The 23907-nt window shown below is 36.4% G+C and overlaps 1 long non-coding RNA gene across 1 annotated transcript in view; it reads right to left on the bottom strand.

The window, feature by feature from the left end:
• The window catches only part of LOC105481911 (uncharacterized), a 199198-nt gene that overhangs the window by 62546 nt on the left and 112745 nt on the right, over positions 1–23907 (bottom strand). The window lies entirely within an intron of this gene.

Below are 23907 nucleotides of genomic sequence, written 5' to 3'. Positions count from 1 at the left end.
ATATAGAAGGCAGGTTTATCTTCCAAAACATCGTGTGATATTTTAATTTTTATTTAACTATTTTAGAGTGTAGTTCCACCCAAAATTGCCAACTAAAAGAATGAGTCTAAATACACGCCAAGGGAGAAAAAAATGCACCTTTTGAAGTAGTCACATTAGACTCTGCTGAGTACCTACATGGGAATGAATGCCCCAATGTAGATAAAAACTTTATTTTTATTTTTATTTTTTTTTGTTTTTTGAGATAGGATCTCACTCTGTCACCCAGGCTGGAGTGCAGTGGTGCAATCATACCTCACTGCATCCTCAATCTTCAGGGCTTAAGCAATACTCCTACCCCAGTCCCTCCCCCCCAGTAGCTGAGATTACAGGCATGAACCACTGCACCAGCTGAAGATAAAAACATTAAAAAATGACGCTATGAAAAGGAGGAACTCCAGTCAAGCAAATTGTAGATGACATTGTATTAGATTTGGAATACAGATAAAATTTTAACTGATATCACTCAAGAATTTTACTAGAAAGATGAATATTGATCAAACAGTATGCAAAAACATTGTGCATTAGTCTGAGGAAAATTAAGAAGAGAAAATAGACTTTTAAAATACAGTTATAGGAGACAATGTAATAATCATATGCCAAATAATAATTATGACTGCATTAATCTGGGAATATTTTTAAATTTATTTATGCCATATTGCCCCTAGAAAACATGGTGAATTGAATAATTCCCTTTTTTTCACATGCATTGGTGTTATGAGCTGAATGTTTGTGGCCCTGTCTCTTTACCCACAAATTCATATGTTGGAACCCCAAAAGTTACAGTATTTAAAGATGGGATCTTTGGGAGTTACAGGCATACCTCATTTTATTACACTTCACTTTTTTGTGTTTTACAGATCCTGCACTTTTTACAAATTGAAAGTCTATGGCAAGCCTGCATCAAGAAAATCCATTGATGTCATTTTTTCAAACAGTATGTGCTCATTTCATTTCTTTGTGTCACATTTTGGTAATTCCTGCAACATTTCAAACATTTTCATTATTATAATATCTGCTGTGGTGATCTATAATCAGTGATCTTGATGTTACTACTGTAAATATTTGCAGCACCATACCCTATATATAACAAATTTAATAGATAAACATTGTATGTGTTCTGACTAATCCACCAGCCAGCTGTTCCCCCATCTCTCTCTCTCTCTCTCTGTCCTCAGGCCTTTCTATTGCTTGAGACACAACGATATTGAAATTAGGAAAATTGATAGCCCTACAATGGCCTCTAAGTGTTCAAGTGAAAAGAAGAGTCACAGACCTCTCATTTGAAATTCATGTTGTTTTCATGCCTGCTAACACAACATCCATTCCGTAGCCGATGGATCAAGGAGTAATTTTGATTTTCAATTTTATTATTTAAATATATTTCATAATGCTATGGCTGCCATAGATAGTGATTCCATTAATGGATGTGAAATTGAAAGTAAATTTAAACCCTCTGGAAAGGATTTACCATTTTAGATGCCATTAAGAATCTTTATAAAGAATGGTAATAGGTCTAAATATCAACATTAACAGGAGTCTGGAAGAAGTTGATTCCAACCCTCATAGATGACTTTGAGGGGTTCAAGATTTCAGTGGAGAAAGTAACTGCAGATGTGGTGGAAATAGCAAGAAAATGTAAATTATATGTAGAGCCTGAAGACATAACTGAATTGCTGCAATCTAATGGTAAAACTTTAATGGACAAAGGGCTGCTTCTTATGGATGAGCAAAGAAAGTCGTTTCTTGAGATGGAATCTACTCCTAGTGAGGTGCTGTGAACACTGTTGCAAAAACAACAAAGGATTTAGAATATTCCATAAACTTCACTGATAAAGCAATGGTAAGGTTTGAGAGGATTGACTCCGATTTTGAAAAAAAGTTTTGATGCTGGGCCGGGCGCGGTGGCTCAAGCCTGTAATCCCAGCACTTTGGGAGGCCGAGACGGGCGGATCATGAGGTCAGGAGTTCGAGACCATCCTGGCTAACACGGTGAAACCCCGTCTCTACTAAAAAATACAAAAAACTAGCCGGGCGAGGTGGCGGGCGCCTGTAGTCCCGGCTACTCGGGAGGCTGAGGCAGGAGAATGGCATAAAAACCCGGGAGGCAGAGCTTGCAGTGAGCTGAGATCCGGCCACTGCACTCCAGCCTGGGCGACACAGCGAGACTCCGTCTCAAAAAAAAAAAAAAAAAAAATACCACCACAAAAAAAAAAAGTTTTGATGCTGTAAAATAGTACTGCATGCTACAGAGAAACATTTCATAAAAGGGTCAATTGATGGGGTAATCTCTATTGGGTTGTTTATCAACATCTTTGTGGTTGCAAAGAGAGAGCCTGGTGTTTGTCTCAATTATATCTGACAAACATTGCAGGTGTGTTTTGTAGTCAAGTTTCTGAAATTTCATGTAATATCTTCAAAGTCTATTTTGGGTCAATTCACAACAAGAAATAAATGTCAAAGCCAACATCGCACTAATTGGGTTAATATAAGATTATGTGTATTGGATTAGTTTTGCTTCTTTAACTTAAATAAGGCTTTTCCAAATTTCCTTAAACTGAATTATCGATTTCAACTAAATTGAATTATCAATTTCCAGTCCTTAGATCTTTATGTTTTCCTCTCTTGTCTGTCTTTTTCATACAAGCCATTTTGACAGCGGGGAGATGACATCTCATTGTGGTTTTGATTTGCATTTCTCTGATTAGTGATGTTGAGTATTTTTTCATATCACTGTTGACCATTTGTATGCCATCTTTTCAGAAATGTCTATTCAGATATTTTGCCTATTTTTGTATAAATTTATGTCTACAAGTATAATTTTGTTACATAGACATATTACATGTGGTGGAGTCAGAGATTTTAGTGTGACTATTACCTGAATAATATAAATTGTACTCATTAGGTAATTTCTTATCATCCCCCACTTCCATCTCTCACACTTCTGAGTCTCCATTGTTGTATCAGTTGACACTCTGCATCCATGTGGATGCTTTATTTAGTTCCCACTTATAAGTGAGAAGATGCATTGCCTTTCTGTTTCTGAGTTGTTTATCTTAAAATAATGGCCTCCAGTTCCATTCATGTTGCAGCAAAAGACATGATTTTATTTTTTTTTTAATTTTCTACCAGGTTAAGCTTTATTTATTTTTTATTTTTAATTATACTTTAAGTTCTAGGGTACATGTGCACAACATGCAAGTTTGTTACATAGGCATACATGTGCCATGTTGGTTTGCTGCACCCATTAACTCATCATTTACATTAGGTATTTCTCCTAATGTTATCCCTCTCCCTTTTCCACACCCCATGACAGGCCCTGGGGTGGGATGTTCCCCGCACTGTGTCCAAGTGTTCTCATTGTTCAATGCCCACCTATGAGTGAGAACATGTGGTGTTTGCTTTTCTGTCCTTGTAATAGTTTGCTCAAAATGATGATTTCCAGCTTCATCCATATCCCTGAAAGGACATGAACTCATCCTTTTTTATGACTGCATAGTATTCTGTGGTGTATATGTGCCACATTTTCTTAATCCAGTCTATCACTGATGGACATTTGGGTTGGTTCCAAGTCTTTGCTATTGTGAATAGTGCCAAAATAAACATATGTGTGCATGTGTCTTTATAGTAGCATGATTTATGATCCTTTCGGTATCTACCCAGTAGTGGGATTGCTGGGTCAAATGGTATTTCTAGTTCTAGATCCTTGAGGAATTGCCACACTGTCTTCCACAATGGTTGAACTAGTTTACACTACCAACAATGTAAAAGCATTGTTATTTCTCCATATGCTGTCCAGCATCTGTTGTTTCCTGACTTTTTAATGATCACCATTCTAACTGGTGTGAGATGGTATCTCACTGTGGTTTTGATTTGCATTTCTCTGATGACCAGTGATGATGAGCATTTTTTTCATGTATCTATTGGCTGCATAAATGCCTTCTATTGAGAAGTGTCTGTTCATATCCTTTGCCCACTATTTGATGGGGTTGTTTTCTTCTCGTAAATTTGTTTTAAGTTCTTTGTAGATTCTGGATATTAGACCTTTGTCAGATGAGTAGATTGAAAAAATTTTCTCCCATTCTGTAGGTGCCTGTTCACTCAGATGGTAGTTTCCTTTGCTGCAGAAGCTCATTGTTTAGTTAGATCCCCTTTGTCTATTTTGACTTTCGTTGCCATTGCTTTTGGTGCTTTAGTCATGAAGTCCTTGCCCATGCCTCTGTCGTGAATGGTATTGCCTAGGTTTTCTTCTAGGGTTTTTATGGTTTTAGGTCTAACATTTAAGTGTTTAATCCATCTTGAATTAATTTTTGTATAAGATGTAAGGAAGGGATCCAGTTTCTGTTTTCTACATATGGCTAGCCAGTTTTCCCAGCACCATTTATTAAATAGGAAATCCTTTCCCCATATCTTGTTTTTGTCAGGTTTGTCAAAGATCAGATGGTTGTAGATGTGTGGTGTTATTTCTGAGGCCTCTGTTCTGTTGCATTGGTATATATATATATATGTTTTGGTACGAGTACCTTGCTGTTTTGGTTACTGTAACCTTATAGTATAGTTTGAAGTCAGGTAGCATGATGCCTCCAGCTTAGTTCTTTTTGCTCAGGATTGCCATGGCAATTCGGGCTCTTTTTTGGTTCCATATGAACTTTAAAGTAGTTTTTTCCAATTCTATGAAGAAAGTCATTGGTAGCTTGATGGGGATGGCATTGAATCTATAAATTACCTTGGGCAGTATGGGCATTTTCACAATATTGATTCTTCCTATCCATGAGCATGGAATGTTCTTCCATTTGTTTGTGTCCTCTTTTATTTCGTTGAGCAGTGGTTTGTAGTTCTTCTTGAAGAGGTTCTTCACATCCCTTGTAAGTTGGATTCCTAGGTATTTTATTCTATTTGTAGCAATTGTAAATGGGAGGTCACTCATGATTTGGCTCTCTGTTTGTCTGTTATTGGTGTATAGGAATGCTTGTGATTTTTGCACATTGATTTTGTATCCTGAGACTTTGCTGAAGTTGCTTATCAGCTTAAGGATATTTTGGGCTCAGACAATGGGATTTTCTTAATATACAATCATGTCATCTGCAAACAGGGACAATTTGACTTCCTCTTTTCCTAAATGAATACCCTTTATTACTTTTTCTTACCTGATTGCCTTGCCAGAACTTCCAACACTATGTTGAATAGGAGTGGTGAGAGAGGGCATCCCTGTCTTGTGCCAGTTTTCAAAGGGAATGCTTCAAGTTTTTGTCCATTCAGTATGATATTGGCTGTGGGTTTGTCATGAATAGCTCTTACTATTTGGAGATGCATTCCATCAATACCTAGTTTATTGAGAGTTTTTAGCATGAAGGCTGTTGAATTTTCTCAAAGGCCTTTTCTGCATCTATTGAGATAATCATGTGGTTTTTGTCATTGTTTCTGTTTATGTAATAAATTACATTTATTGATTTGCATGTGTTGAACCAACCTTGCATCCCAGGAATGAAGCCAACTTGATTGTGGTGGATAAGCTTTTTGATATGCTGCTGGATTTGCTTTGCCAGTATTTTATTGAGGATTTTTGCAACGATGTTCATCAGGGATATTGGTCTAAAATTCTCTTTTTTTGTTGTGTCTCTGCCAGGCTTTGGTATCAGGATGATGCTGGCCTCATAAAATGAGTTAGGGAGGATTCCCTCTTTTTCTATTGATTGGAATAGTTTCAGAAGGAATGGTACCAGCTCCTCTTTGTATCTCTGGTAGAATTTGGCTGTGAATCCATCTGGTCCTGGACTTTTTGGTTGGTAGGTTATTAATTATTGCCTCGATTTCAGAGCCTGGTATTGGTCTATTCAGGGATTCAACTTCTTCCTGGTTTAGTCTTGGGAGGGTGTATATGTCTAGGAATTTATCCATTTCTTCTAGGTTTTCTAATTTATTTGCATAGGGGTGTTTATAGCATTCTCTGATGGTAGTTTGTACCATCAAACTACCATCAGTGGTTATATCCCCTTTATCATTTTGTATTGTGACTATTTGATTCTTCTCTCTTTTCTTCTTTATTAGTCTTGCTAGTGGTCTATCAATTTTGTTGATCTTTTCAGAAAACCAGCTCCTGGATTCATTGATTTTTTGAAGGGTTTTTTGTGTCTCTATCTCCTTCAGTTCTGCTCTGACTTTAGTTATTTCTTGCCTTCTGCTAGCTTTTGAATTTGTTTACTCTAGCTTCTCTAGTTCTTTTAATTGTGATGTTAAGGTGTCAATTTTAGATCTTTCCTGCTTTCTCTTGTGGGCATTTAGTGCTATAAATTTCCCTCTACAAACTGCTTTAATTGTCTGCCAGAGATTCTGGTACATGGTGTCTTCATTCTCATTTAGTCTTTTTTATCAGAGACTAGGATTGTAACCCCTGCTTTTTTTTGCTTTCCATTTTCTTGGTAGATCTTCCTGCATCCCTTGATTTTGAGCCTATGAGTGTCTCTGCATGTGAGATGGGTCTCCTGAATACAACACCCTGATGGGTCTTGACTCTTCATCCAATTTGACAGTCTGTGTCTTTTAACTGGGGTATATAGCCCATTTACATTTAAAGTTAATACTGTTATGTGTAAATTTGCTCCTGTCATTATGATGTTAGCTGGTTATTTTGCCCATTAGTTGATGCAGTTTCTTCCTAGCATTGATGGTCTTTACAATTTGACATGTTTTTGCAGTGGCTGGTACTGGTTGTTCCTTTCACTGTGCTTCCTTCGGGAGCTCTTGTAAGGCAGGCCTGGTGGTGACAAAATCTCTCAGCATTTGCTTGTCTGTAAAGGATTTTATTTCTCCTTCACTTATGAAACTTAGTTTGGCTGTATATGAAATTCTGGGTTGAAAATTCTTTTCTTTAAGAATGTTGAATATTGGCCCCCACTCTCTTCTGGCTTGTAGAGTTTCTGCTGAGAGATCCACTGTTAGTCTGATGGGCTTCCCTTTGTGGGTAACCTGCCCTTTCTCTCTGGCTGCCATTAACATTTTTTCCTTAATTTCAACCTTGGTGAATGTGACAATTATATGTCTTGGGGTTGCTCTTCTCAAGGAGTATCTTTGTGGTGTTCTCTGTATTTCTTGAATTTGAATGTTGGCCTATCTTGCTAGGTTGGGGAAGTTCTCCTGGATAATATCCTGCAGAGTGTTTTCCAATTTGGTTCCATTCTCCCTGTCACTTTCAGGTACACCAGTTAAACATAGATTTGGTCTTTTCACATAGTCCCATATTTCTTGGAGGCTTTGTTTGTTTATTTTTACTCTTTTATCTCTAAACTTCTCTTCTCACTTTATTTCATTTATTTGATCTTCAATCACTGATACCCCTTATTCCACTTGATTGAATCAGCTATTGAAGCTTGTGCATGTGACACATAGTTATTGTCCCATGGTTTTCAGCTCCATCAGGTCATTTAAGGTCTTCTCTACACTGTTTATTCTAGTTAGCCATTCATCTAATCTTTTTTCAAGATTTTTAGCTTCCATGCGATGGGTTCAAACATCTTCCTTCAGCTCAGAGAAGTTTGTTATTATCGACCTTCTGAAGCCTACTTCTGTCAACTCATCAAAGTCATTCTCTGTCCAGCTTTGTTCTGTTGCTGGCAAAGAGCTATGAGCCTTTGGAGGAGTAGAGGTGCTCTGGTTTTTAGAATTTTCAGCTCTTCTGCTCTGGTTTCTCCCCATCTTTGTGGTTTGATCTACCTTTGGTCTTTGATGTTGGTGACCTACAGATGGAATTTTGGTGTGGATGTCCTTTTTGTTGATGTTGATATATTCCTTTTTGTTTGTTAGTTTTCCTCCTAACAGTCAGGTCCCTTAGCTGCAGATCTGTTGGAGTTTGCTGGAGGTCTACTCCAGACATTTTTTGCTTGGGTATCACCAGTAGAGGCTGCAGAACAACAAATATTGCAGAACAGCAAATATTGCTGCCTGATCCTTCATCTAGAAGCTTCATCCCAGAGGGGCACCAGCCTATATGAGGTGTCAGTCAGCCCCTTCTGGGAGGTGTCTCCCAGTTAGGTTACACAGGGGTCAGAGACCCACTTGAGGAGGTAGTCTGTCCATTCTCAGAGCTCAAACACTGTGCTGGGAGAACTGCTGCTCTCTTCAGAGCTGTTAGACAGGGATGTTTAAGTCTGCAGAAGTTTCTTTTGCCTTTTATTCAGAGGCAGCAGGCCTTGCTGAGCTGCGGTGGGCTCCAACCAGTTCGAGCTTCCCAGGCTGCTTTGTTTACCTACTCAAGCCGCAGCAATGGTACATACCCCTCCCCCTGCCAGGCTGCTGCCTCACAGGTCAATCTCAGACTGCTGCTGCACTAGCAGTGAGCAAGGCTCCATGGGCATGGGACCTGCTGAGTCAGGCACAGGATATAATCTCCTGGTGTGCCATTTGCTGAGACCATTGGAAAAGCACAGTATTTGGGCAAGAGTGTCCTTTTTTTTTCCAGGTACAGCCTGTCACGGCTTTCCTTGGCCTAGAAAGGGAAATCCTCCAACCCCTTGCACTTCCCAGATGAGGTGATGCCCTGCCCTGCTTCAGCTGACCCTCCGTGGGCTGCACCCACTGTCCAACCAGTCCCAGTGAGATGAACCAGGTACCTCAGTTGGAAATGCAGAAATCACTCATCTTCTGCATTGATCATTCAGGGAGCTACAGACTGGAGCTGTTCCTGTTCTGCCATTTTGAAACACCTAGCAATTTCATTTTTTATGGCTAAATAGCATTCCATCATGTATATACACTACATTGGCTTTATCTAGTCATCCATTAATGGACACTTAAGCTGATTTCTTATCTTTGTTACTGTGAATATTGCTGTGGTAAACATACTAGTATAGGTATCTTTTTGGTATAATGATTGCCCATCCTTTAATTTGATTATTTGATTTTTTTTTTTTCTAGTGAGCTGTTTGAGCTCCTTGTATGTTCTGGTTATCAATCTCTTGTCAGACAATTAGTCTACAAATGATTTCTCCAATGCTATGGTTGTCTTTTCACTTTGTTGGCTCTTTCCTTTGCTGTGCAGAAGATTTTTAGCTTGAAGTGATCCCATTTGTCTGATTTTGGTTTGGTTGCCTGTGCTTGCCCAGACCAATGTCCTGAAGTATTTCTACTAGGTTTCATAGTGTTATATCTTAGATTTAAGTCTTTAATCCATTTTAATTTGATTCTTGTGTATGGTGAGAGCTAGGAGTCTAGTTTCATTCTTTGGCATATAGTGATCCAGTTTTCCCAACACCATTTATTGAAAAGACTATCTTTTTCCCATTGTGTGTTCCTGTTGCCTTTCTCAAAAACGAATTGATTGTATGTATATTCTTGGATCTATATCAAAGTTATCTATTCTGTTTTATTGATCTATGTGTCTATTTTTATGTCAGTACTGTGTTATTTGGTTACTATACTTTGTGGTAAATTTTGAAGTCAGGTAGTATGATGCCTCCTGTTTTGTTCTTTTTGCTCAGGACTGCTTTAGCTATTCAGGGTTTTTTGTGGTTTCATACAAATTTTAGAAGTTTTTTTTTCTATTTCTGTAAAGAATATCATTGGTATTTTGTTAGGGATAGCACTGAATCTATAAATTGCTGAGCACAATTGTAATTTTAATAATGTTAATTATGCCAGTCCATGAGCATGGAATAGCTTTCCATTTTTTGTATAATTTTCTATTTCTTTTATTAAAGTTGTATAGTTTTCCTTGTCTAGATCTTACACTTCATTGTCTAGATTGATTCCAAGGTATTTTATATTTTTGCAGCTACTGTAAATGGGATTGCTTTCTTGATTTCTTTTTCAGATTGTTCACTATTGGCATATAAAAATGTCGCTGATTTTTATATATTTATTTTGCTTCTACAACTTTACTGAATTTATCAGTTTAAACAGTTTTTTGGTGGAGTCTTTAGGTTTTCTTATGTATAAGATCATGTTATCTGTGAACAAGGCTAATTTGACTTCTTCCTTTCCAATGTGGACGCTTTTCATTTCTTTTTCTTGCCTAATTGATCTATCTAGGACATCCAGTTTTATGTTGAATAATGGTGGCAAAAGTGGACATGCTTGTCCTGTTCCATTTTTTCCTCATTCAACACAATGCTAGATGTGGGTTTGTCTTATGCAGTCTTCATTATTTTAAGGTATGTCCTCTCTATATCCACTTTGATGAGGGTTTTTATCATAAAGAAATATTAAACTTTATCAAGTGCTTTTTTGGCATCTATTGAAATGATCATATCATTTTTGTTCCTGATTCAGTTAAGGTGACGTATCACATTCATTGATTTACATATGTTGAACCATCCTTACGCCCCTGGGATGAATCCCACTTGATAATGCTGAATGATCTTTTTAATGTGTTGTTGCATTCAGTTTGCTAGTATTTTGTTGAGGATTTTTGTATCTTGTTCATCAGTGATATTGGTTTGTAGTTTTCTTTTTTGCTGTGTCCTTCTTTGGTTTTGGAATTAGAGTAATGCTGGCCTTGTAAAATGACCCTGGAAGTCCTCCCTCCTCTTGTATTTTCTGGAATAATTTAAAGAGAATTAATATTAATTCTTGTTTAAACGTTTGGTAAAATGCAACAGTGAAGCCCTCATGTCCTGGGCTTTTATTTGATGGGAGACTTTTTATTACTACAGCTTCACTATCATTACTTGTTATTGGTTTGTTGAGGTTCTCTGTTTCTTCATGGTTCAATCTTGGCAGGTTTTATGTGTCCAGTAATTTATCCATTTTTGTCAGGTCTTCAAATTGGTTGGCATATAGTTTTTCGTAATAGTCTCTAGGAATTATTTGTATTTCTGATGTTTTGGATGTCAGATCTCCTTTCTTTTTGCTCATTTTATTTATTTGAATCATCTCCTTTTTTCTAAGTCTAGCCAAAGGTTTTGTTGATTTTATTTTTCAAAAAACCCTTTTTGGTTTTGCTGATCTTCTGTGTTGTTTTTTAGTCTCCATTTTATTTATTTCTGCACTGATCTTTATTATTTCTTTCCTTGTACTAATTTTGGATTTCTTTTGTTCTTTCCTTTCTTATTCCTTGCAGTGCATCATTAGGTTGTTTATTTGAAGCCTTTCTACTTTTATCATACAGGTATTATTGCTGTAAACTTCCTTCTTAGTACTGCTTTGCCATATCCCATAGATTCTGATATGTTGTATTTTCATTAACATTTGTTTCAAGAAATCTTTAATTTATTAATTTCTTCATTGATTCATTGGTTGTTCCAGAACACGTTGTTTAATTTCCATGTGTTTGCGTATTTTTAAGGTTCCTCTTGTTACTGATGTCTAGTTTTATTCCACTGTGGCCAGAAAAGGTACTTGATATGGTTTTTATTTTTTAAAATTGATTCATACTTGCTTTGTAGCCTGATATGGTCTATTCTAAAGAATGTTCCGTGTGCTGATGAAAAGAATGTGTATTCTGCAATAGTTAAGTTAAAGGTTCTTTAAATATCAGTTAGGCCTATTAAATCTAGTGTATTGTTTAACTCTGTTTCTTTGTTGCTTTTCTGTCAACAAAGAAACAGAGTTGTTTGACCTCTTTATCTTAATATAGTGACTTTCTTTGTCATTGTTACAGTCTTAGATTTGTAGACCATTTTATCTAATATAAGTGGAGCTACCCCTGTTCATTTTTGGTTTCCAGTTACATGGAATATGTTTTCCACCACTTTACTTTCAGTTTATATGTATCTCTACAGGTCAAGTGGGTTTCTTGAAGGCAGCACATAGGTGGGTCTTGTTTCTTAATCCATGCAGCCACTCTAGCCCTTTTAATTAAAGAATTGTAACTATTTACATTCAGTGTTATTATTGGTAAGACTTACTATTGCCATTTTTTTGGCTTGTTTTCTGGTTTTAAAATTCCTCTCTTCCTTTTCTCCTTTCTTTCTTTCTGTCTTCCTTTGTGGTTAAGTGGTTATATCTGGCAGTATGTTTTAATTTTCTTTATTTTTAGTGAATCTAGTGTGGGTTTTTCACTGTAGTTACCATGAGGCTTACAAAGAACATCTTATTTACATAACAAGTTATTTTAACGAGGCAAAAACTTATCTTACATCACAAGCAAAATAACAGAAACAAAGGTTAAAAAAAACCCATATAAAAAATTCTACACTTTAACTCTACCTTCTCCCCAACCACACTGTGACTTTTATTTGTCTCAGCGTACACATTTTTATATTACCTATCTCTTAGCAGGTTGCTGTAGCATTATTGTTCTTTGTATATTTATCTTGTGGGCTTCACACTAGATTTATGAGTAGATTTCACACTACAGATACAGATATAGAGTACTTTAGATTTTCCCATTTACTTAATTTAACCAATGGGTTTTATACCTTAAAGTTTTCTTTTGTACATTAGTGCTTTTTTCTTTCAGACTGATGAACTCCCTTTAGCATTTCTTGCAAGACAAGTCTGGTGGTGGTGAATTCTCTGTTTTTGTTTGTCTGAGAAAAAAATATATATGTCTCTCCTTCATAGTTAAATGTTAATTTTGCTGGATGCAGTATTCTTTGACGACAGTTCCCCCCCCCCACCCCCCGGGCCCATTGAAAATGTCATTCTAGTCCCTCCTGCCTATAAGGTTTGAGGAGTCTGTTGCCAGATGAATTTGGAACTTCTTCCTATGTTGTTTCTTTTCTTTTGCTGCTTTTGACATCTGTTAGTCTTTGACCTTTGAGAGTTTAATTATTATATGCTTTATGATAAGTAGTCATATTTGGGTTGAATCTGTTTGGTGCCCTAAGACCTTTCTGTACATAGTTATTTTTTTTTTCTCAAGTTTTGGAAAGTTTTCTGTTCTTATTTCCCTGAATAAACTTTCTACACCCTTCTTGCTCAGCTCCCTCTTGAACACCAACAATTCTTAGATTTGGTCTTTTGAAATAATTTTCTATATCTTGTAGGTGGTCTTCATTCCTTTTATTCATTTTCTTTTTTCTCCTCTGTGTATTTTCAAATAGCTGGCCTTCAAGCTCACTGATTTTTTTTCATTAGTTGGTTCATTCTGCTGTTGAGGGCCTCTAAAGAGTGCTTCAATTCAGCAAATGTATTCACTTCAGCAATGTCTTATTATTTTAATCTTTTTGTTAAATTTCTCTGCTAGATTTCTGAATTTCTTCTCTGTATTACCTTGGAGCTCACTGAGTTTTCTTAATATTGGTATTTCAGATTCCTGGTCAGAGAGCTCACATATCACCATCTTGTTAGAATCAGTCATTTAATTTTTACTTTGTCCTCATGGGGAGGTAATGGTTTTCTGTTTGTTCTTGTTTCTTGTGATCATATGTCTGTGTCTTTCCATTGAATAATTAGTTATTTATTCTAGAATTACTCTGTGTGGCTTGTTTTGGATTTTACTGAATATATTTTCTTAGCAAATCCTGTAGGTCACTGCCTCCTTGTTGATGCTGAGTGATACCTTAGACCCAGGTTCACTTCAGTTATAATAAATGGTCAGAGTGCTGCCTGTCCCAAGTAGGGGATGTTCCAAAGGGATTATCCCAGCAGTGTGGGAAGAGTGACTAGGGTTTGTGTCCAGTGTATCCAAAGAACATACCTTCTACAGTGTGCTGCTGCTGAACAGTCATTCTGATTTGGCATCTCCTTTGGCCAAGTTACACAGCAGAGTTTCTAGGATTAGGAAGTGGTAGTACTAGCTCCCCTCATTGTCTCTGCCCATCCTCAAAGATATTTCTCTATTCAGGCAGTCCTGATGCTTCCCATGAAAACTCAAGAAGGTGGAGAAGCTTGTCAAGAACCTCAATTTCACTTCTTCCACTGTATAAATCATAAGTTGTGGGGAGATTTTTTATATGCTTGGTGCCAGGCAGAATGGGGGTGGAGGGGCATTACGGATGTGGAAGATCAATTCTCCTACCATATACTCAGAAAAACTTCTCTGAAGCCCGAGCAAGTGTCTCTCATCTTCACACTTAAGCTCTGGGTTGTTGGTGGTGAAAATCTTACTGTTTCATGTTTGTTTTTGGTTTTCTGTATGGGAGGAGAGGGAAGGAAGCCAGCTTGCCTCTACACTGCCATTTTGGAATTGGAAATCAGAAGGTGATCTTTCTTAATCATGCATCAAACTGTCATAGTAAACTGCCTTTTGCTACTAGTATTAGCTTGTTCGTAAAAATATCATGCATAGATAATTTTAAAAATTACCTAAGATTTCAAGTAGAATAATGAGATTTCATGGAGCAGTTTCTCATTCCATTCTTAAGACATACATATGTTTCTTTTGCTCTGCTCATCTACATGACCCCACTAATCATTACACAATCTCTCTTTCAATTTAGGACTTGGCATTTTATCTTTTGTTCTAGAAATCTCAGATGATTCAGCTCTCTCTCTCTCTCTCTCTCTCTCTCTCTCTCTCTCTCTCTCTCGCTCACTTGGTTCACATCTGTTATGGATTGAATTGTAATTCCCCAAAAGATATGTTGAAGTCCTACTGCCAGTACCTGTGAATATGACCTTCTTTGGAAATAGGGTCTTTACAGATGTAATTAGGTTAAGATGGTATCCTTATAAGAAGAAAAATATTGGGACTGGGTGCAGCGACTCATGCCTGTAATCTCAGCACTTTGGGAGACCGAAGCAGGTGGATCACTTGAGGTCAGGAGTTTGAGACCAGCCTGGACAACATGGCAAAATCCTGTCTCTACTAAAAATATAAAACTTAGTCAGGCATGGTATTGTGTGCCTGTCATTCTAGCTAGTCAGGAGACTGAGGAACAAGAATCGCTTGAACCTGGGAGGTGGAGGTTGCAGTGAGCCAAGATTGTGCCACTGCTCTCCAGCTTGGCTGATGGAGTATGTCTCCTTAAAAGAGAGAGAGAGAAATTTGGACACAGACACAGTAGGAAGATGGACATGTAAAGATCGAGACATTAGAGTTATGCTGCCCCAGAGTAAGGAATATCTGGGGCTATAAGAGGCTTCAGAGGGACCATGGTCCTGCTGCCACCTTAATTTGGAATTTCTAGTCTCCAGACTTTGAGGGAATAAATTTGTTATCATAACTCAATTTGTGGTACTTGCTTGTTGCAGCCCTAGGAAACTATTACAACATCATTTTGTAGCCCCATGTTTCTGACTCTTGCGTGACACACTGTACTTCTGACTCTCTCACTCTCTGGTGTTTGTTTCTTTATTTTTTATTCAGGCTTGTCATTACCATGTTCAACCCATTTCTATAATCATAAAACCAGAGAGATTTGCTGAAAGACTTCCTCCTGATGATTTAATTTTATCAAAACAAGTTCGCTGAGTAGCATTTAATTTTACTTATAATTCTGATGACTTTGAAAGCTATGATTTAGTGATGGCAGAGATGCTATGAACTAACATAGGGCAAATATCTAAACTGTGACCTATATTACCTTGTTTGTAACCGAATAGAACAAGTAAGATGAAGCCTGAAAAAATGCCCATTTGATATAACAATGAAGAAGTTATTGGTAATTTTATTAACAGTAAGAGCAACTTCAGTAGAAGGGTGAGAATAGAAGTCATAAAATTTTAAAATCTCTGTACATTAAAAATAAAATGCAATGAGAAACTAAGAAAAATAAGTGTGAAATTTCACATATTTATCCTTAATATCCAAAGTCAATACAAAAATAACATAATAGAAAATTTAACAAAAGGCATAAACAGAAAACTTAAAGAAGAAAAATAAGACCAATAAATACATGAAAGAGATCAGATTCACTTCTGAAACAAAAATTAAAATAATTCCAGTGTAAAAGTAGCAAAGATTTAAAGATACCCAAAAAATAGAGTGCTAATAAGTGGATAATCTCCCACATTTCAGGCTAGAGTTTGAATTGATATAATCTTTATTCTGGATAATTTGAAAATACATATCAAGTTTCTAAATTCTGGAGATTTAATATACAAGGTAACTATAGTTAATAATGTATTATATAATTGAAATTGCTAAGGGAGTAGATTTTAAATGCTTTTGCCACAAAAAAATAGTAACTATATGAGGTGATGAATATGTTAATTGTGGTAATCACTTCATAGTACATATACCAAAACATCACATTGGGCTGGGCACAGTGGCTCGTGCCTGTAATCCCAGCACTTTGGGAAACTGAGGCAAGGGGATGGCTTGAGCTCAGGAGTTTGAGATCAGCCTGGGCAACATGGTGAAACCTTGTCTCTACAAAAAAATTTAAAAATAAGCCAGGCATGGTGGCTCATGCCTGTAGTCTCAGCTACTTGGGAGGCTGAGATGGGAGGATCACTTGAGCTCAGGAGGCAGAGATCACAGTGAGCCAAGACTGCGCCACTGCATAATAGCCTGGGTGACAGAAGGAGACCCTGTCTCAAAAACAAAACCCGAAAAACAAAAAACCCATCACATTGTGCAACTTACATGTAACAATTTTTATGCATTGAGTATATAAAGTTTCTAAAACATGCACACAACTTACCAACAATTCTACTTTCAAGAAACTTGAATTTTTGAAATAATTATTTCCTGAAGAAATATTTTTGGGCACCTATATATTCCAATGACTGCTGCTAGGTATTAGGGAAACGAAAAAATTAGACATTGCTTCTTGCCTTCATGTACTTTACAGTTTAGTGGGAGAAACTGAATATATAAACAAGTTTAAAAATCAAGTTTAAAAAGTATATTAAGTAGTGAAGACAGCATATACTTTACCTAGGTTAATAGAAGCTGAAGGGGTTTGTAAGAGAGAGCTTCTAATAAAGAAAGCAAAACAGAGGCACACTAGGAGGCAAAAGGCATGTTCTAGAAACTGTAAGAAAACTGCTGTGGCTGGAGGGAAGGCCAAGTAAGGAAAGCATGCATGACATATGCTTGAAGAAGTAGACAGGAGGCTGATGATGCAGCGACTTACAGATTCTACCCAGAATTGTTATTTTGTTTTAAATGCCACATAAAAACATTGAAGAGTTTTAGGTTTCCTCTGTCCTCTGTATTTATAATGATTGTAGGAACTAGGAGGAAGTGTGTTAATGCCTATGCTGCAAAACAAATGACCACAAATAGAGCATCTTAAAACAACCCACTTTTATTCTGTTTCTGTGGGTCAAGGATCACAGTACTGGTGAAATGGGTCCTCTGATCTGGATCTCGCTAGGCTGGAATCAATGTCAGCTGCACCTTCAGTTAAAGCAGAGATGGATGTAGCAGGCCATCAATATATTGACAATGTCTGAAATCTTTTGTGAGGGTTAGGGAAATGCCCAATGTAAAAGGATTGAATTGGATGGGATCAATGAAAGGTTAGAAAAGGAATCAAATGAGTATGAGAGTTGACCAGGATGGCCTTATGTCCCCCTCAGCTTGACTAAATTTCAGCTAGGCTTCTTCCTGACTCTACTCTGGGACCTGTTTTCTTAGAGCATTTATTAAAAAGAAAAAAAAAATCTTATAATTGTAAATTCTTTCTCTGCTCCTTTAAGATATAAATCTTTCTTTCTAAAAGCAAATTTTTCTAAAAGCGTCTTGCCAGTTTTACAATCTAGGACTGCTTTCTCAAGGACCCGGGAGCCATCCTTTTAAAAAGTAGTCATCTAAGAAGATAGTGCCCCTATTTTCCAGTCTCTGTGGGAGGACAGAAGAGTAACTTCATTCAGCTCCAAGCTGTAAAACTAGCTTCTGTCATGAAGACATGAGAAAATTTACTTTTCCTTTCGGTAAGGCCAATTAGCAAGCACAGATGACCTAAGATTTGCCCCACCCCAGGTCTTTGTCTCTCAAAAATCCTCCCGTCTTTTGTTTTAGTGAAGTTGAGTTCAGACAGTGTGTTCTTCTCTCTTCTATTACAATAGCATTGAACAAAGTCTTCCTTTTACTGGTTTAGCTTCCTTTGATGCAATTTTTTGCTTTGACAGAATAAAAGAATAGATTTTGTTCAGCAAAGTTTAGCATGTGTAGTAGCCAAAGGAACTAAGATATGAAGCATCCTGAGATAGTGTGGTCTCAATGTTCCCAAATATCTCAGATTAAAAAGTGTTTAATTGTAAGCGTAGGCTGCAATGTCTTATTCTGGTAACCCTTGTTTAATCACAGGCTACTGAACTATTTTTGGCCCACTCTTCTTTCTATTTAGTGTTTATGGCAAAAGAGATATATATATACACACACACATATATATATCTTTACATATATATCTTTATATATATAAGATATATTATATATACACACAAAGATATATGTACATACAAAAGATATATATATGGCAAAAGATATATATGTATATAGCAAAGTTTGTTTTTTTAGATATTGTTTTGGTCATTTTTTTTACTAAAAGAACATCTAGAAAATGCAAATACATCTGGGATAGAAGGATATTGGTTTTTTTGTGTGTGGATGATTTTACAATTCTTCACTTTACCTCTATAACAAGATGCCAGGGATGTGTGTGTGTTTATTAATTCAATAAAGTTAGTTCAAGAATACGTCAGTAAGTTAGTACATATTAAGAATAATTTTGAAAAAGTATACAATTCAAATCAATATTCATATGATTATTCACAAACATTCAGAAATATTTGAGTGCCTCTGAATCTTCAAGTTTTAAATTAAATATTATTCTGTCTTCTATTTATTATTATAGATCTTCTCTTCACTCTTTCCCCTACATTTCATCCCAGGAGTATGGGCCAAATGGACCTCAACAATGAGTGGCATTGCTCTCTGACTTTGGTTGGATTCAGCAAATGAGGTGAACTTAGCAGAGATCTGATGGAAGCAGAATAATGAAGTTCTCCCAGCTCCTTTACTGAAGAGTTGCTTCAAGCTGGCTGAGTCTCTCAGTCAAACATCACAGCTTTTATAAAATCCCTCTCACATAGCTTTCTTCACACAGCACTCCCACTTTTATCCCCTTTCAGCCTAGGGATAATGATGTTACTAGCCTCAAGGTATCCTTTGTGATTTCCCTATACTCCGCTCAGACGTCTATAACTAGTTCTCATATTAAACTCTTCTTAAATTACACAAATAGAGCATTTTCCTGCAAAGCCAGCGAATGATGCACATATCATATAAATTTAGGGATCTGAGGATATTATATCATAAACTTAGACATCATTGATATATGATTTAAATTATAACTCCCAGATAAGAACATACAGTTACCAATACATTTTGTCTAACTGTTTTAGATTAATAGTATTTGTTTCGGATTAAATCAGAATTTAGCTGGAGAAATAAAGGAGGTGAAAAGGAAGTTTATATCAGTTCTTTTTAATCCACCATATGGGAAAATCAAATTGAGTATTAGTTCTATTACATCAATGTAATAGATGTAGCCTTTTATTAGGTTACATTACAGGAGTCAGACGATGGGAGCTTAGTGACAACAGTCAATCATCTCCCTTTCCTAACCTAGTCCTGCTTCAACAATCCAGGAAGTCTCTTTTAGGATGGATATTGCTTAGCAATGGAGACAGAAGTAGTACATTCATTTGGGCCATGCCATAGTTGCCACCAGGCCCTCAGGTTAGTCTTTTTTACAAAGAATATGAGTTATGTGAACAAAGCAGGATGCACACCAAGTAGTCCTGAATTGTGACCAGAACTCAATTGCTTACAGAGTTTTTTTTTTTTTTGAAACAGTCTTTCTGTGTTGCCCAGGCTGGATTGCAGTGGCATGATCTCAGCTCATTGCAACCTCTGCTTCCCAGGTTCAAGAGGTTTTCCTGCCTCAGCCTCCCAAGTAACTGGGATTACAGGTGTGAGCCACCACTCCCAGCTAATTTTTAGTAGAGACAGGGTTTCACCATGATGGCCAGGCTGGTCACGAACTCCTGACCTCAAGTGATCCACCCGCCTCAGCCTCCCAAACTGCTGGAATTACAGGCATGAGCCACCACACCTGGCCACAGAGTAATTTTTTTACCTAGGTGTGTTTTGTTCCTCCTTAGTTCAAACCACCAAGTTACAACATTAGAATCAGAACCTACTTCTAATCCAAAAAAAAAAAAAGTCCAACACAAAGGACTAAAACATTCTTGTATGCAGCAATTAATAATCAATATAAGGTCTTAACATTTCTATTTTTATCTAAAAACTTACAATCCCTATACAGATTTAACATTTTTTCTCTTTTCCATTTCTCCTGAGAAAAAGAGAATTTAACAAAATCCCACATGTAGATTTAAAGCTCAACACATATAAAATCACTCAAGTTGTTTTGTCAACAAAATGGATATGTAATAAAACATTAAATTATTCCTCCAGATTGTCTCTAAATCTAAAGCATTACTTCTTCCAGTTGAGAGAATATCAGAGTTAATCAAACCTATTAATAAAAATTTTCGTACCTGTTTGGGTAACTTACTGAACTCCTCCTAACTTCAGTTTCTCTTTAAACAAATGATATATGGACAGGCTCAAATGTTCCATGTATAGCAATTTGAAAGAAGTCTTTGGATGGAAATTTCTGTTTAGTCCAACACTACTTTTTAAAACTTTTTATTTAACATTATATAGTTTTAAATAGAACATCGTTTTGACAGAAATTTGAAAAGTATAAGCTCTACTTTGAATTTTTCTAATTATATAGAAGCAGAAATGCTCAAGCAGAAAACTATTGAAAATGCAAATTCAGCAATTTGAAAGGCTATTAAAAATTCTTTATTAGAAAAAGAAGACCAAAGTTTTTAAACATGCTCGGAAAAAAAAAAAAAAAGGCTTAGAAAAAATCCCCCAGGGACAAATTATGAACTTGCTGAGAAAGAACTTTAAAGGGATACAGTTATCCCTTCTATTAATTCTGACTTTAGATAATGGATGACTACAGATCATTTTCATAAATATATCTGCCAGAAGTTTCTATAAAAACAATATTAGAGTTAGATTACACTTATGAAAAATCCACTGCCCCATCCAGAATAAACCCACCTTCTGACTCCTCTGCCCTGCATAAGTCTTCACTGAAGAGAAAGCTACAGGAGCCAGTCTTGGACTGGAATTTTTGCAATAGGATGGTAAAATCTGAGGTATAGCTGTGTTTTATGCAAATTACATGTGAGCCCAAAACTTGAGTACCCTTTGACTATTTGCCTACAGAAACAGCACCCCTCAATTAACTTCTAGCATTTGCTTGCTTTAAATAGCCCCAAGGTTTTAAGTAGGTTAAAAAATATCCACATCAACTCTTCATGAAAATATACAGCCTCACATACACATAACAAAGGTAGCATTACAGCAATTGAGAAAAAAATATACTCCTACCAAATAAAGACATTTGAAATAATCCTTTGTTTAAGGGATTGAATGCACAATGGATTAAAGTTCTAGCTCAGCTGAACAACATAAGTCCTTATGTTGGGCATGCTCAGCTCTTGCTGAAAGGTCAAAGCTCTCCATGGACAATAGAGGCTACTGCACACACAAATGGAGCATAGCACATGACTCTGGAGACTCATTCTAAAAGTATGACTTGTCAGCTCTAGCATTACAAAGCATTAAAACCCAAGCACTGTTCTCTGATGATAACATTGTTCCTCACTACTTGGCACCAGGAGTCAAACTGGAAATCACTGACAGCAATAAAATGCAGACTAAGGAAATAGGATCCCCACTCCTCTGAATTTCAACATGACATTACACTATATTGCATTCAGTGCACGGCTAGATCTTTTTAAGTGTGAAGCCCATGGGACTTGAGAGAAAATTTTGATGATGCATTTGGAAAAACTGGAAAGCATCCTCACCTCAACTCTACATATAAGCTTTTTGCTTCAATCATACAAACAAGCAACTATACCACCACCCTTCTGGTTGGTGCTCTGTTATTTTTAAAAAGTTATGTAAAACAATTTTTTCCAATGGCAGCTTCAGAATGAATGCCAAATCAATTAACAGAGATCAAATCACAACAAGCTCAACCCGCAGAGATTTCAAGTAAGCATTACTTGAAATCAAGTATTTTGATGCATACTGAATATTAATGGTGCATCAAATAAGATAGAATAGAAATTTCTAAGTTTCCAAAAATGGGATTGAATTCAGATTGTGAAAATCAGAGAGTGTACACAGATCTGTATGGTGGATTAGTTCTACACATCTATTTATGTGATTGTAAACATAAAAGTCTTCCCCTAATTCTGATGCTGAAAGTTTCTCTAAAAAGAAGCAAAGGCATTACATAAGAAATGCAGTCTAACATGCAAATATCCTTCAGAGAAGAAAAACACTTATAATAAGCTTATAAATGACATTTCTGTGGGTTTTCCTTTTTTCAGAGCAGACTTTGATAGTGAAAAGAAGGAAGAAAACATGTAGGCCCTAAAGATCCTTAAAAGAGAGAAAGAGGTGACACAAGGTAAAAATGGATAGAAGATCCTGCAAATAAACATAGCCTCATGGCCCAATGCACAATTTTTTTAAGGTTTTATTATACCATAGAAAATTACCCAAAACATACTAACACACTGAGACCTCTAATCTTTTATATATATGTGTATATATATATACACATTATATATATTTAACCAACATACAAGTTTCTAGTACGTAACAATAAGAAACATAGATAATAAGAAAAACATACTTTTACCAGACCAACTTAAGTTTTTTTTAGAGGTCAATTTCTCAGTTTAAGCAGATCAGATATCTACAAGAATATTAAGAGGCAGGATTAACAATAACAAATAAATGCTTAACATTTATATTCAACCAGACAAATATCAAATGATGTATACATCACTTGTTGTATACATATAACAAAATGATGTATACCTGGTGGAACTTTAAAAAATGACAACATACTTACTGATTTTGTTAAAAAGAAGGTTCAAAGGATAGGGGCTGTCCCATGTGGGATAATTCAGATAAAGCTTAGAGGAGGAGAGAGTCCAAGATGGGCCCCAGGGAAAATCCGTAGGTGACCAATGCTCTCCTCATCCAATAATAAATGGATTTGTCCATACACTAGTCATCATCTGCATAAATCTCCCAGATTGCTCATGTTCTTTTTTCCAATGATCTAAAGAAATATTTTGGAACTTTGGGCAACACTAAAAAAAAAGAATCTCTATTAATGACCTACTATGTGTCAGGAACAGTACTAAGCACATCATATAAATTACTTAACAAATATTTGAGTATGATGGACAGAATAATGGCCCTCCCAAAGATGTTCATGTCCTAATACTCAGAATCTGTGAATATGTTAGTGTACACGGCAAAGGAGAATTAGGGCTGCTAATCAGATGACCCTGATATGAGGGGATTATCCTCAATTATCTGGCTGGGCCAAATGTCCTTATAAGTAGGAAAGGGAGATGCAAGAGTGAGAGATTTGAAGATGCTATGGTGTTGACTACTCTGTTGGTCTTGAAGGTGGATGAAGGAGCCATGAGCCAAGGAAAATACAGGTGGCCTCTAGAAGCTAGAAAAGTAAATGAATTCTCCCATAGAACCTCCAGAAGCAATGCAGCCCTGCTGATACCTTGATTTTAGCCAAGATCCTTTTCAGACCTCTGACCTTCAGAACTGTCAGAGAACACAGCTGTGCTGTTTTAAGCCATGAAATTTGTGGTAATTTGGTAAAGCAGCAATAGGAAACCACTACATTGACTGTGCCATTATTTCATTTAATTCTTATGAAATTCTATTAATGTATTATTATTGCTATTTTACAGATGAAGAAACTGAGTCAGAGAGTTTAGTTAACTTGCCCAAATTTACTCAGCTAGTGGGTACCTAAACCAGGTTTCAAAACTATTCTAATTCCAAGATCTACCCATTTAATTACTATAATTCTTCTCTCATGGGTTGATATTACCATACACTCAACATTACAACTCCCCACCATGTATTTATTCCAGGAAAAGATTTCATCACTG

The sequence above is a fragment of the Macaca nemestrina genome, chromosome 7 (assembly GCF_043159975.1).
Source record: "Macaca nemestrina isolate mMacNem1 chromosome 7, mMacNem.hap1, whole genome shotgun sequence".
NCBI classification, from domain to species: Eukaryota; Metazoa; Chordata; class Mammalia; order Primates; family Cercopithecidae; genus Macaca; species Macaca nemestrina.
The sequence above is the reverse complement of the archived record's forward strand: the minus strand, read 5'-3'. Positions and strand labels throughout refer to the sequence as shown.